The sequence below is a fragment of the Tupaia chinensis genome, unplaced genomic scaffold (assembly GCF_000334495.1).
Source record: "Tupaia chinensis unplaced genomic scaffold, TupChi_1.0 Scaffold000315_1, whole genome shotgun sequence".
NCBI lineage: Eukaryota > Metazoa > Chordata > Mammalia > Scandentia > Tupaiidae > Tupaia > Tupaia belangeri.
In genome coordinates, this window is record NW_006159808.1 from 576,323 (window position 1) to 590,513 (window position 14,191).

Here is a 14,191-nt window from a genome sequence, read left to right on the forward strand (position 1 = left end):
TCTGGGGCCCTGGTGGGAAGCAGCCCTACCTAACTACATTCCCACGCTCACTGCCTCTGAGCAGTTCAGGCACCAGAGTTGGAAGGTATGCACCCCCACACCTCATGCCCACCCCATTCCACAGTGCAGCATGCATGAGCAGTAACACCCCAACCCCAGTTAGCTCTCTAAGAAGGAGCGACTCCCTTTTAGATGCAATGCTATGATTTGGCACAAACCCGAAGACCCCTGTGCCACAATGGTGCCTAGACAAGGCAAATTCTTTACCATCAATTTATTTCTTATTGTCTTTCCTCCCATTTGTGTGGTCATTATGTGAAACACTTTAGTTCTAGATGCTTCTGATATATTTTTGGTTGTTTTGGTCCTTTATTATTTAAATAATAGATGTTTTCAAGTTACTTATTCATCCTAACTTCACTTATCTCAAAGTATTCTGGAATCATTTCTTTTCCTGTTTCCGTACTTTGTCCTACAGCAGTAGGGAACAAGCTTTGTTTGCAAAAAGCCAAAGAGTAAACATTTCCGGCCCATGGACCATGCGTGATCACTATCACAACTACACGACTCTGCCATTGTAACAAGAAGCCATAGACAGTGTATAAATGAATGAGCTGAACTGTGTCTCAATAAAACTTTATTTAAAAAACATCAAGTGGACCAGTTTTGCCCCTATAGTCCACAGCTTTCTGCAGTTGTCCTCTGGCATAAATTTCTAAAAGGAATCATTGTGTGGTGAGTCGTCAGAAGCACTGTACACACAAAGGGTTTTTTGCTTCGTTTGTTTGTTCGTATGTTTTTTCACTCAAGAGTTAATCCTGCTAGGAAAAATTCCAGATGCAAATATCACTTTATTAAACACTCTAAAAATAGTATTCCATAATTCAGCATTGCTATTGAGCAATCCAGTAATAGTGCAGTACTTTATAGATTGAAGGGGGTCTGCTTTTAATCTCTGACTGCTATTTAAATTTTTCTCTTTGATTTGCATGTTTTGGGTTGTTTTGGGGTTGTGCTATAGAGTGTGGGCACTCACCAGAGAAAGAAAGAAAGAGGGGGGGATGAGAAATCACCCTCTAGGGAGGATGGCCACACTGCAATCTCTTCTCCTTCACTCTCCTATCAAGACTTTGGGAACACACACACACTCGATATGATTTTCAAGCTGCCAGGTCTGGGACTTGAACCACACAGCTGACCATGTGGAATCCAGTGCCTTAAACTCCATGCCACGTGCTGACCCCATAGCTTTTTTTGGTATATACATATTTCACCAAAATATGCATAGGCATAGCATGAATATCTTTTCTTAATTTGAGAAAATCTTAAGTCCTTCCCTCTCTTGTTTGTCTCCATCTGAATCAACTCTTACTCAGACACTGATCCTACTACATGTATTTTCCATAACTCTTCACCTTGCTCTGTGTGCACCGTTTTCTTGTGCTGATGCTTTCTGGGGAAAGTCCTGGACTTCAGCTCATAGCTGTCTAATTTATCTTCCATTGTATCCATTCAGCTACTTAGCACATCTACTGAGTTCTTGAAGTTGTCATGTTTTTCATACTGTTTCCAGCTGTATAAATTATTGTTTTTCTGCTTCATAAGTCCAATTTCTATCTGAATCCCTTAGGTACTATTTATCCTGCCAGGAACAGAAAATCTGATAAGTAGTGGCTTCAGCAAATCAGCCTGTTCACTTTGTGCAGAGCAGGAGGTTTGCAAGTGGTTGCTGGGATTGGGTCAGAGCATTAGAGCCAAGGTCTCTTCCTTCCATGGCCTTTCCTTCATGGTCCCCTGCCACTTAGCAGCAGGAAGAAAGGAGAACAAAGAGACAGACGAAGGGCAGAGCCATTCTTTTATCAATCAAGCAAGGGCCTTCCCAGAAATCTGCAGCAGACTTTACTCATCTCCATGTCACCATCCATAGCAGACCACACGTGTACCTTGAGCTGCTAGAATGTCTTCATGGTTGATTTTGGGTCCCCCAGACCCTGTAATAGATGAAGGCAAGCCAAAATCTAGTTGGAAACAATACCAAGTGAGTCAGTCTACAGTATTTGCCACAATCCCTACTTCTCTGAGATTCTGTGTGCTTATTTTCAGTTTATTTCTTTGGTCCACATCTCAGTACAGCTGGTATGGTTTTGATTTTTTGTTTGTTGGTTGGTATTTTCTGATGGTGTTTTTAAACTTTCCCACTGTGGAAGAGAGGGTCGAGAGCTCAGTGATGGAGTCCTCAGAAGATGGATATGAACCCAGGTCTGTCCTTTATTTGGAGAAGATGACACCCTCAAAGTGGAAAATCTCTGGCGTTAAGAACTGCATTTCTGTCCTGGAACTAGTCCTTTGCAATGGCAGTTTCCAAAGATCAAATCCTGGAGCCCTGAGAAGGAGAAGGATGAGAGGGAAGCTCAGAGGGGTTTGCCTGCTTTTGTTGGTTCTCTCCATCCTTCCATGGCTTCCTGTTACCCACTACTCACTGATGTTGCTTGACTAGAAGGTGGCAAGTTCACAGGTCAAACAGTGACAATTCTCTGGGATTGTTGAACACCCTTGATCTCATGGCTGGGAAGCCAGAAAGATGTGTAGATGGAGCACATTAAAAATCCACTAGCTTTTGGCTAATTTTTGGAGTTCTGAAAACAACGGATTTTGATAATTTTTACCAGTGTTATTGCTGCTTGTATGGGAGCGTGGGTCCTTGAGGTCCTTGTTCTCGTGAGTTTGGCTTACTCTTGTGGGCTCTTGCACGTGCTCTTCTGCTGAGGGGAGAGCAGCAAGAACATCCTTGTCTTCTTCCAACAGGTCGCTATTGGACTTCCCAGCCTCCAGAACCATGAGCTAAACTAACATCATTTTTTATTATTATACATTTTCTAATCTATGGTATTCTGTTATACCAGCAGAAAATGAACTAAGATAGCACCTAAGTCTGAAGACCTTGACTATTACAAAGCCTTGCTTGGCCAGCCAGAATCCCTTTCCCCCTTTGTTGTCTTTAGAAGAGCTTTTGTGACAGTTAAATTTATTCTCCAAGAGCATTTTGTAATCCCTTTCATCTAAGCTGAAGAAAATTGAGAAGCCATAGATGCAGTATCGATAGTCCAAAGATAAGTTTTTATTTGGGAATAAAGGAAACCTCCATAAGTTTGCCTGTCCTCATTTGGTTTCTCCCGTAACACCCATTCCATTAGGATGGAGTGCAGGCTATCATGTCACGGAGCAAGAGAGGTCTATAGATTGCCCTTTGTCCTGAATACACAGATCAGGGTTCCCAGCCCATGTCCAGTTTGAAGAGAGCAATGGATGAGAATGCATGTGGTCCAGGCTTGGTCCCCGCAAAACAAGCACTCCTCCTCATTCCTATTCTCTTGACTCACTGAGACACCTTCAAGGTAAACTTGGAAGTCATTCCCTAAAGGCATCACCTTCATCACCTGAAGTCTGAGTCAGAGTGGAGGGCTGCCTCTCAGCTGTTGATCATCTCAGCTCTGCTATGAGAGTCATTGATATTTGTTTTTACTGTGCTTACACCATTATTCACTTGGGAGTCTATCTGTCATGGTGATTGGCCTACTACAGATAGAATGGGGGGAGGGAAATATTGTAATGTGAATAGGAGTTTCCCTCATATATAAACTCTTTTTAACTCCTTTAAGTTGGGCTCCTAGCAATATATAGCTCAGCCTCATAATGCAGGAAGACATGCAGGTCAGTAACATATCCTAAGATTCCAGCAGTCAAACTTGTTTCCAAATGTACCACATTAGCACAGGAAATTGGTGCACCTGAACCAAGAGGGGGCTCTAATACTGTTGGCAACTTACTCTTTCAAGACTTTAAGCAGGTCTTAAGAGGCATATAATCTCAGAACATTTAATATTACATGTCTAGACACAGAAAAAAATAAATAAATAAGCCAACGATAACCACCACCACTTTGGCTCTGGTACCGGAAGCACTGTAAACCATTCTATCAATGAGTACATCTAAATGATTTCAGCCAAACACTGCCAGAAAGTGGGGAGAAACATAGGGACTGCAAAATGAGTTTATAACTTTTTCTCCCAGAGAACTTATCATTTGGTTTACGAGGCAAGATTCTCATACCCAAAATAGTACCAAACGTGGTTAGGTACCACATGACCTGCTCTGGCAAACAATGTGGGGGTTCCAGAGTGACATATATGTGGGTAGAGGTTAGCTTCAGAATGGCTTCATGGAAGAAATATCCTACAGAAAAAGAACATGGAGTTTAGATAAGGGTAGAAAAGAGGGCAGGCAAGAGGAGACCCACAGAGAGGGCCTCCTGAGTTCTGTCGGCTGCTGAATTCCATCAGCACCGTAAGGATTTCTCTTGCCTTCCAGAGAAACAGACACCCATTCTTTTATTCTCCTCCTCCTCTTTATTTAGTCTTAGCAAAAAGGGCAAAGTTTCACAAATAAAGTTTCAAGAACTGTTCCATTGAAATGACTGGTCATTTGCGTGCCCTTGAACAAATCCTCTCTGCCTCTGTGTCCCCTGCGATGCTGGGATAGTAGCCCAACACTGGTGTCTTACAGGAGCAAATGGTTCCATGAACATAAAGTGCCTTGGAAACACAGGACTTGGATTTCCTGAAAACTTGGACTTTCAGAAAACATGGAAGTCACTATCACCACGATCTGTCGGCCCCCCTGTTCACAGCAGCAGAGGAGTGAACTGAGGTTCAGGTGACTCTGTGCTCCTCAGAGCCACCTAGCTGGGTATACAAGACAAGTTTCTTTGATTCCGACCTAAATCTAGGGTTGCATCCTGGTCACCGGGCACCAGCTCTGTCTGGGCAGGTCACTTCCACAGTCAGATGACCTTTGGGACCCATCTGACTTCCTAGGTGAACAGTTTGTTTCACTGCTTGGCCACGCCTACCGTTTCCATGGCAACTCTAGATCCATTCCACACTCACTGATTTCCTGTTCCCATTGGCAGCAGCGTCTCTTTAACATCATGAGAGATGAAGTTTAAGAAGGTAGGCACATTTTAATAAATAGAGGTATAACTTAAATAGACATTTTTAGCCATTTTGGGGGTCCCAATTTCTCTACATCTGGAGTATTCTCTCAGTATTTTTCTTTAAAGAGAACAGAAGAAAGCAGACACTTTGCATAAAATTTCTTATAAGAATATTGGGAAAACATTGCCAATATAGAGTAAAACTCTTCTACATCTACTTGGTCATCAGAAAAGTCATGACGCATTTTTCCATGGTTTCTGACGACCCAATAGCTGAACAGAGATCTCTAACCAACATTTAGTTTGCCTTCATCTCCCAGAAGAGAAGATGTAGGCTTTGAATTCTTTCTTCGACACGCACGCATCTTCATGACCACCTCTCCATCTTTGTCCTCCCGATTTGGCATCACCCAGTACCCAGTCACAGGGGAGTAAAAATCACCAGCACACCAAGATGGTCCGGAGGGCTGAGCAAGCTCCCAGCAGTCCTAGGAGGGGTTGTATTAATTTTCTCATTTTTCCACTTGATTCTATTGAGGCTCAATATTGAGTTAAGTGGCCATGCTGCAAGATGTGTAAGTAACAGAGTCAGGATGCAAACACGTGTACAAGTGTGCCTTGACCACGTGGTTGGGGCCACGCCTATGTGGTTATGCTCTCAGTGAAGCAGCATCACAGTTCTGAATACTGACGAATGATTTTGGTTCCTATTTTGGATTCCCCCAGAAAGCAGATCCTGAGCACAAAAACATAGGAGGCAGTGTGTGTTCAGGAGCTGATCAGGAAGCAGGGACAAATAAGTAGAGGGGGTGAGACAGGAAAGAGGAAAGACCTCTATAAATTATAATATTGAGGCTGCTGGGGACTACCTCCTATAGGGTGGATCTGGATTCGACCATGACCACTAAGAAGTACACAGGACACCTTTCGGAATTACCCCTCACCACCTCCTCTGGGGGAGTTATCCCTGGGCATTTAACTCCCCCACACTGCCTGGCTGCGCTGTGTACAGCATGAGGAGCTTTCAGAACGTCAGAGAAGAACCTGGGTAAGACGCAGAGAACCTGGGCTCCACATGCGAGACTGGCCATGCTGAGCTGAGACTGGACTTTGGAAAACCATCTACCACGACTGCAGCTGCAGTCGGAGCTGCACCCATCAGCTGCAGTGTGGCACCAGAGACATCCACAACACCCTAATTCGAGCCTCTTTCACAATTTACTGAAGAAACTTGGTTCAGCCTTGCAAGTTGCACACTTACGTCTAACACGGCCTTTACTGTGGCTGTAGAGCAGCACTGTCGCCATACACACAACGCACACAGAAGCGACCACAATCCAAAGGTGAGCACCGAGGCTACCTGGCCCGGTTCTACTCCCACTTTCATCTCCACGAAGGTAAATTGCCCCATGTATCTCAGTTTCCTCATCTGCAAAATGGACATAGTAGAATCCACCCCGTGGCTCGATGCAGATTAAATGAGATAAGACATGTGAGGGACTTAGAAGAGCAGCTATAAGTTTTAGGTATTCAAGGGGTCAACAGGATTTTATCAAATAATTTGCAATTACCCACATATCAATTTCCTTCTCTCATAGCAGGAGGTGAGTGCACTAAAAGCACTCCAGGCCTTCCTACTCGTGACTGTAAGATGCTAACCAAGAGCTTAAACCAAAATAATTACAACTTCAGACACTAAACATCATAATGACAGGAAATTTCACCACCCCAAACCCAACATTTTCTTGGCACTTTGTCTGGAATAATGAACAGTGTTCAGGGCTTTGCTCTCACACACAGATTAGAACGACAGGGAGAGACTCTAAAGGCTCCTATTTTCACTTGGTAAAAATCCTTTACTCTGATAGAGTAACAGCTGGTTACAGAGGGAAAAACAGCAGCATAGAGCTGGGTAGCTTCTAGTCTCCACGGTAACAGTGTAGGCATTCTGACCCCTTCCTCACCTGATCCTCTTAGGATAAAGAAAGGGGCAAGGAGGCAGGAACTCTAAGACACCAAAGCCAGCCAGCTGTGGGGCAATCGATGACAAGTCAGCAACCATGACCCAGAGGCGCTTCTAACTACCTCTGGTTCCCTCACTTTTCCTCAGAATTATCTTTTCAGTCAGAGTGATAGGAGGCCAGCGATCAAGCAGAACTTCGTTGCCATGACTCACTCCCCCTTGGAAGCCACAACACATGAACAAGATGGCGCCTGGGACGGCGGGCCGTTAGCAGCCAAGCACACTGGTCACAAGATGATAGGTCTCCACAGGCATGAAATGTATGATATTTCTCTCCATCCCATAAGCCTGTGTTGTTTTCTAGGAAAGATAACTGAACAGCTTTTGAAAGATCAAAGCAGCACATCTCAAAGCAAGGTCCACAGGGCTTCTCCATCAGAAGCCCTGGGGGCGGAGTTAAAGCGCACGTTGCCAGGTTGATGTTCAGAGGTTCTAGCAGAGTGAGCCTGGACGTGAGCCAAGGAGCTGTGTTTAACAACCCTCCGGAGTGTGTTTGGGGGCGGGGGGCTCTTCTGCACCCTATAGTTGGAACTCACTCATGTAGAACTTGGGCGTTACCCAAAAATCTAACTGTGCAAACTTTCCTCCATTCTGCTGTTAGTGTTGGCATTCGAAAGATCATTTTTAAATGTGACAGATTCCACTCTTTTGCAAATAACCTACGAGATAATCCGTTTTTGAAACTCTATATATAAAAGCATTCAAAACTACCAAAGTAAAAGGGAACCAGAAGTCTATTTTGGAAAATCGACTATAAATTAACCATGAAAAGTATAGCCTTCGGTTTCACTACCTTCATTTCATTCCCTATCTTGCCCCACCAGCTATAATAATGCTCATCTAGTTATTGTAAAGGGTCCCTTTGACTTTTTATAAGATAGAATTCTTATGTGCAAAGACAGAAACCAAATGTAATACATCACTAACTGACCTCTTCCTGAAAAATCATAAAGTCACCTTTGGGCGTCATCCAGTGTTACTCACACATTCATGTATTCCAGTTTCCTAGGAACCTACTGGGTGCTTGGTAGTGCTCTGCGTGCTGGAGCTAGAGAAATAAAACAAAACAGGAAACCCGACATCACAGAGTTCCCATTTAGGAGGAAAGACAGAGAATAAACAACTAAGTAAATACCAGCCATGTCAGATGGCGAACGTGCTATAGAAAAGTATAAAGAAAGCGGTGAGGTAGTTGCAGTTTTAAATAACTGGAATAAGAAGACCTCCAATAGATGAAACTTGAGTATGATGAGGGAGTACACCTTAGAAATGCCTGCTGAAAGAATCCTCAAGGAACAGGAAACACCAAGTGTCAAAGCCCCGAGGTAAGGCGTCCAGAGGTTGCACAGCTGGGAGGGAGGGAGGCGGGGGTGAGAGCAGAGAGGTGAGACCTACCAGGAGGGCACGTACCACGACCATGGCTCTTATTCCAAATGAAATCGAAGAAACCAAGCGAAATATCTGAACAGAGAAACTACGTGAGCTGAATTATACTTGGAAGGATCACTCTGGCATCTCAACTGAGCACCGACTGTAGGAGGACCGAGAAGCGACACCAGGGAGACCAGGTAAAACCATGCCGGATGAGACTCGATTGACCATCACAGGGATGAGAAATGGGGACACTGGAGAAATTCCGAAGGCGGAGTCGAAAAGATTAATGGATGACTCAGATGTTGGATCAAGAAAGAGCAGCCTCGGGTTTTCTTACCTGAGGACTAGAAAGATGGCTCTGCCTTCCCCTAGAGAAGGAAAACAATTGGAGCAGGGTTTGGGCCATGTTAAGACTGAAGCGTCTGTCAGAGACCCAGGACCAGCATCAAGAAAACTGTGAGATCTCTGAATCGGAAGTTCAGGAGACACACCCAGGCTGATGCACACATGTGCGAATCAGCAACCTGATGATAGTTCCCAGGACATAATCGTAAATAGAAAAGGGGAAGTTTAATGCATAAAAACCACGATATGTTAGCATTTAAAGATCACAGGGCCAATAGGTGGCATGGTGTTTAAGGCACTGGACTCCCACATGGGCAACAGTAGTTTAAGTCCCAGACCTGGTAGAAAAGTATAAAGAAAGCGGTGAGGTAGTTGCAGTTTTAAATAACTGGAATAAGAAGACCTCCAATAGATGAAACTTGAGTATGATGAGGGAGTACACCTTAGAAATGCCTGCTGAAAGAATCCTCAAGGAACAGGAAACACCAAGTGTCAAAGCCCCGAGGTAAGGCGTCCAGAGGTTGCACAGCTGGGAGGGAGGGAGGCGGGGGTGAGAGCAGAGAGGTGAGACCTACCAGGAGGGCACGTACCACGACCATGGCTCTTATTCCAAATGAAATCGAAGAAACCAAGCGAAATATCTGAACAGAGAAACTACGTGAGCTGAATTATACTTGGAAGGATCACTCTGGCATCTCAACTGAGCACCGACTGTAGGAGGACCGAGAAGCGACACCAGGGAGACCAGGTAAAACCATGCCGGATGAGACTCGATTGACCATCACAGGGATGAGAAATGGGGACACTGGAGAAATTCCGAAGGCGGAGTCGAAAAGATTAATGGATGACTCAGATGTTGGATCAAGAAAGAGCAGCCTCGGGTTTTCTTACCTGAGGACTAGAAAGATGGCTCTGCCTTCCCCTAGAGAAGGAAAACAATTGGAGCAGGGTTTGGGCCATGTTAAGACTGAAGCGTCTGTCAGAGACCCAGGACCAGCATCAAGAAAACTGTGAGATCTCTGAATCGGAAGTTCAGGAGACACACCCAGGCTGATGCACACATGTGCGAATCAGCAACCTGATGATAGTTCCCAGGACATAATCGTAAATAGAAAAGGGGAAGTTTAATGCATAAAAACCACGATATGTTAGCATTTAAAGATCACAGGGCCAATAGGTGGCATGGTGTTTAAGGCACTGGACTCCCACATGGGCAACAGTAGTTTAAGTCCCAGACCTGGTGGCTTGCTTTCTCACTTTCCTTTCTCTTTCAGGTCAAATTAATTAAATAAATTAATGTAACAAATAAAATTAAATCTTTTTTTTAAGAGAAGTTTTTGCTATAGGGTGCATGCACTCACCAGAGAGACAGAGAGGCAAAAAGAGAGAAATTACCCCCCAGAGAGGGATGGCTATGCCACAATCCCTTCCCCTCCTTTCTCCTCTCGGGATTTTGGGTATGCACACACATGTGCCTGTCATGAGTTTTAAGCCTCTGGGTCTCGGACTCAAACTGCAGTCAACTATGCATGAGTTCAGCAACATAACCATTATGCCACCTGCTGGCCCCAATAAATAATTATTTTTAAAAAATTGAAGATCAGAAAGATGAGTAGAGCCATCAAAAGGATTGAGAAGGAGTAGCCAGTGAGGTAGGAGGAAGAAACTACTGAAATGGAATACGCCAGCTGAGCACATTCCAGAATGGTCAGCAGTGTCAATACTTGGAAGTCACAGAAGGACTTGGTTGGGACTGACCACTGGGGTTAGCAACAGGAGGTGAGTGATGATCTTCACTAGAGCAGTTAGATACACTCGCGGGACCAAAATTCTGGTTTTACTGAATTCAAGAGAAAAGGAGAAAGGAATTGAAGAGAGCCAGTATAAAATATTCATTTCAAGACCCTAGATTTAAGTAAGTGAGAAATGGGAAGAAATAGAGTGATAGCCAAGAGAAATACAAGGTCAAGAGAAGTGACATTTTCTTTCACCTCTTTTCTCTGTTTTTCTTGATATTTTTCTGCTTTTCTCTTTTTTTTTTCATGAGAATTGGGGGGGGGGGGGAAGGGAGGATTTTTAAAGCTCAAAATATCAGGATATTTTAGGGGAAAAGCAAGTGGCATGGTGGTTAAGGGCACCAGACTCCCACATGGGAGGTAGTTTGACAGTGGTTCGAGTCCCAGACCTGGCGATTTGCTTTCTCACTCTCTCTCTCTTGCTCGCTCTCCCACTCTCTTGCTCTATCCCTCTCTGGCCAAATTAAAATAAATAAGGTTAAATTAGAGAACTTTTTAAAATCAGGATATTTTATGTAACTTCCAGGAATTTCTACAGTAAGTCCTGCTTCTGAGTTTGTCACTTGTGAGCTTTCATTCCCGGCTAATTAGTAAACACTCATCTTACCTTGTTCCCTACTCATCATTGATTTCTGGGCAGTGACTTGAGCGGCCCATGAGAGAGGTAACTGGCATTTAGAAAAAAGAGCACCGACCCTTTAAGCTGCACCGTGATTTCAGACATCCTCCACCAGCCCTCGCGAGGAATGACTCCTGCTCCTGCACCTTCCCACTCTTTCTAACTTCAGCATGCATTAAAGTTAGAAAACAAAGGGACATTATGTCCATGCCTACTTTGGGGGACTGTCATTTTTGTTTTCCTTTCATTTCAAGACGTCTTACTAGTTCAGGTGGGCCTGCCTCTGTTTTCGTTTCGCATTTCAGTCCCATGGGGAGAATGACTTGCTGTGGGTGCTCGTCACCGGCTTGTCCCTGTGGAAAACAGAATTTACCTGATCACGCTGTTAGCCTGATGCCATTTCCGGGGCTGCCTGTGCGGCTCTTGTTGATCCCTTCATTGGCCAGCTAGAAGACTGAGCTGTGTGCACTAACGGTCAATACCTATTTCTAGGCATATGGTCGTTTCCTAAGAAATACTATCTCAAGTCGCCTTTTTTTTTTAATTTGCTGGAGGGTGATTGTGTTTGCCAGAGAGCCAGAGATGGAGGGAGATGGAGAACGCACCCCCCCCAAGGGGAATGGTCACACCACAATCCCTTCTCCATTTCTCCATCCTGTCAAAATTGTCTGCATGCATGTGTGGGTACAATGCACATTGCTCAGGACTTGAACCACACAATCAGCCATGTTGGATCCAGCTCCTTAGTTCCCAGGCAATGGCTAGGCCCCACATAAGCCTTTTAAAACTCCCTCCAGAAGCCATTCACCAATTAATATATCGTTGAATTTAAATTTCTCCTCTGCTAAGGGTGCTGTGTATAATTTTGACTTGAGGTTTATTTCATAAATAATTTCTCTTAATGATCTATTCAAGTAGAGATTCCATTTCTGAGTCTCAAAATGCATCTTCTTGGGACCAGCAGTTGGCGTAATGGCTATGTCTCTGGACTCCCATGTAGTCTACCGCCATTCGAGTCCCGGACCGAGTGGCTTAAAACTCACGCAGGGCATGTGTGCATGCACGCCCAAGATCCCAAGAGGAGAATAGAGGAGAAGGGATTATGGTGTGGCCATCCTAGAAGGTCATTACAATAAAATAATTTCTGTAACATAAGTCATGTATTTAAAAAATAGTTTACTGTATTTGTGAACAATGAGTTCAATGAGCACGAGAATCACGTGAAAACAAATTGGAATATCATCAGATGAGAAAAAATTTGAGCAAATAAAAGAGGAGAAAACCTTTTATCAGAATTGTAACATTAACTTGCCAAAAATGGCTTTGGCGAACTTTATAGCTTGCCTATCCCGTGGTCGTCGGCTCTCCTGCTGGGTCAGCAGAAATCAAACGTGCCTGTTCTACAGGAAGACACGGGCCCAGGGGAGGCTGGGGCTCTCCAGGCTGCATGTATGAATAACGACTGGCGAGGGACCAGCAGTTAGCGTAATGGTTATGTCCCTGGACTCCCATGTAGTCGACTGCGGTTTGAGTCCCAGACCCGGTGGCTTAAACTCACGCTGGGTGCATGCGTGTGCATGCCCAAGATCCTGAGAGGAGAATGGAGGAGAAGGGATTGGCCATCTCCCCTGGGATTTCTCACTTTCTGTCTCTCTCTGTCTTTCTGGCGAGCGCACGTGCCCTATAGCAAAAACCTCTAAAAAAAGAAAAGAAAAGAAAAAAGCAACTGGCGAATAAGCCGGTCATAGTAATCCCATTCTTGCCAGCAATTAATTGCCTTAGATGTAGACTAATAACTCCTTAGGATATTCTACAAAGAGCTCCAGGAAAATAGACAGGAAATGGACATCCTCTTTCAAATACTAGAATATGAGGCTAGGATTCTTGGAGTTTCTGCAGCCATCATGTCTCCTAAAATAAGTTTCTTTTCTTTCCCACTAAGACCATGCACAAAATAAGAGACAAAGCGTACGTAATATGCCACCCTAACATACACCACATCAGCATGAGGGTTATTTTGACTTAAAGATTCCTGAAAGACACAAAAGGATACTCCGGTTTCCCCCTTTTTCCTTGCATCATCAGAAAAGAAACATTTGTATCACCAAAGATGGGACATGGAAGCAGAGAAAAATCTTTACAAACAAACCTTGTTAAAGTAACTCTTATCTTCTTCAGCCTGCCCATTTGCAGTGGCTCCTTCCCATCGCTGCCACACCATGTTAAACTCACTACGGAAGCATCTGGGTTTTGCTTCTTCTTTGAGTCTTCATTCTCTTAAGGAGGTTCCCGTGTGCAAACATCTCCACGCGTTGCTCCTGGTAACCTATCTTACCTCCGCTTAGTTCTCAGGCCCAGCTGATAACCCTAAGAGGGCAGAAATAAAGCTTGTCTCGCCTGCAAGAACAAAGACTTGGAAAAAAAATCAGACCAAGGTTTCCTAATACAGAAATTAGTTTCATCGAGTTGGTAAAAGACAAACAGCCTGGATCGCTGTGACACGCAGCTAGATGAAGGGCAAGAACAGATGGCTTGGGAGAAGCGCAATTTCAGACCAGGATCCTTGAAGCATTTAATAGAGATGTTCCTATTTGTGGGAAAGGCAATGAATTTGTTTTAATTCTTTACAAAGTCTTACCCTTTTTTTTCCCCTTTTCTTTTCTCTAATACTATTTTTATTTGAAACAAATATACCAAATTGGAAAATTCATTGCTTGGGGAAAAAATTAAAATGAAGATAGCCCTGCTGAGAGCAACACCAGCACCACTTCCTAAGAATTAAAACTCCAGTTTAAAAATATTATGAAAAGGCCCAGCTGGTGGTTAAGGTGGCTAGATCCCAAATAGCCAACTCTGAGATTTGAGTTCTGGACCCAGAGGCTTGAAAAACATACCAGGTGCATGTATGTGTTTGCCCAAAAATCCCAAGAGGAGAATGGAGAAGAAGGGATTGGAGCATGGCCATCTCCCCTGGAGGGTGCTTTCTTATTTTACTATCTCTCTCTCTCTCTCTCTCTCTCTCTCTCTCTCTCTCTCTCTCC

The 14,191-nt window shown here is 44.1% G+C and overlaps 1 long non-coding RNA gene across 2 annotated transcripts in view; it reads left to right on the top strand.

Annotated features, from left to right (window-relative positions):
- Positions 1–4,948: 4,948 nt before the first annotated feature.
- The window catches only part of LOC102502525 (uncharacterized), a 27,453-nt gene continuing 18,210 nt past the window's right edge, over positions 4,949–14,191 (top strand). The window contains exon 1 of one of the 2 annotated variants that reach the window (XR_001370553.1): positions 4,949–5,009. This is a non-coding gene — a long non-coding RNA (uncharacterized LOC102502525). Of the gene's footprint in view, positions 5,010–10,467; positions 10,515–14,191 lie in introns of those variants that run through there. The other variant, XR_001370552.1, reaches the window with a different exon arrangement.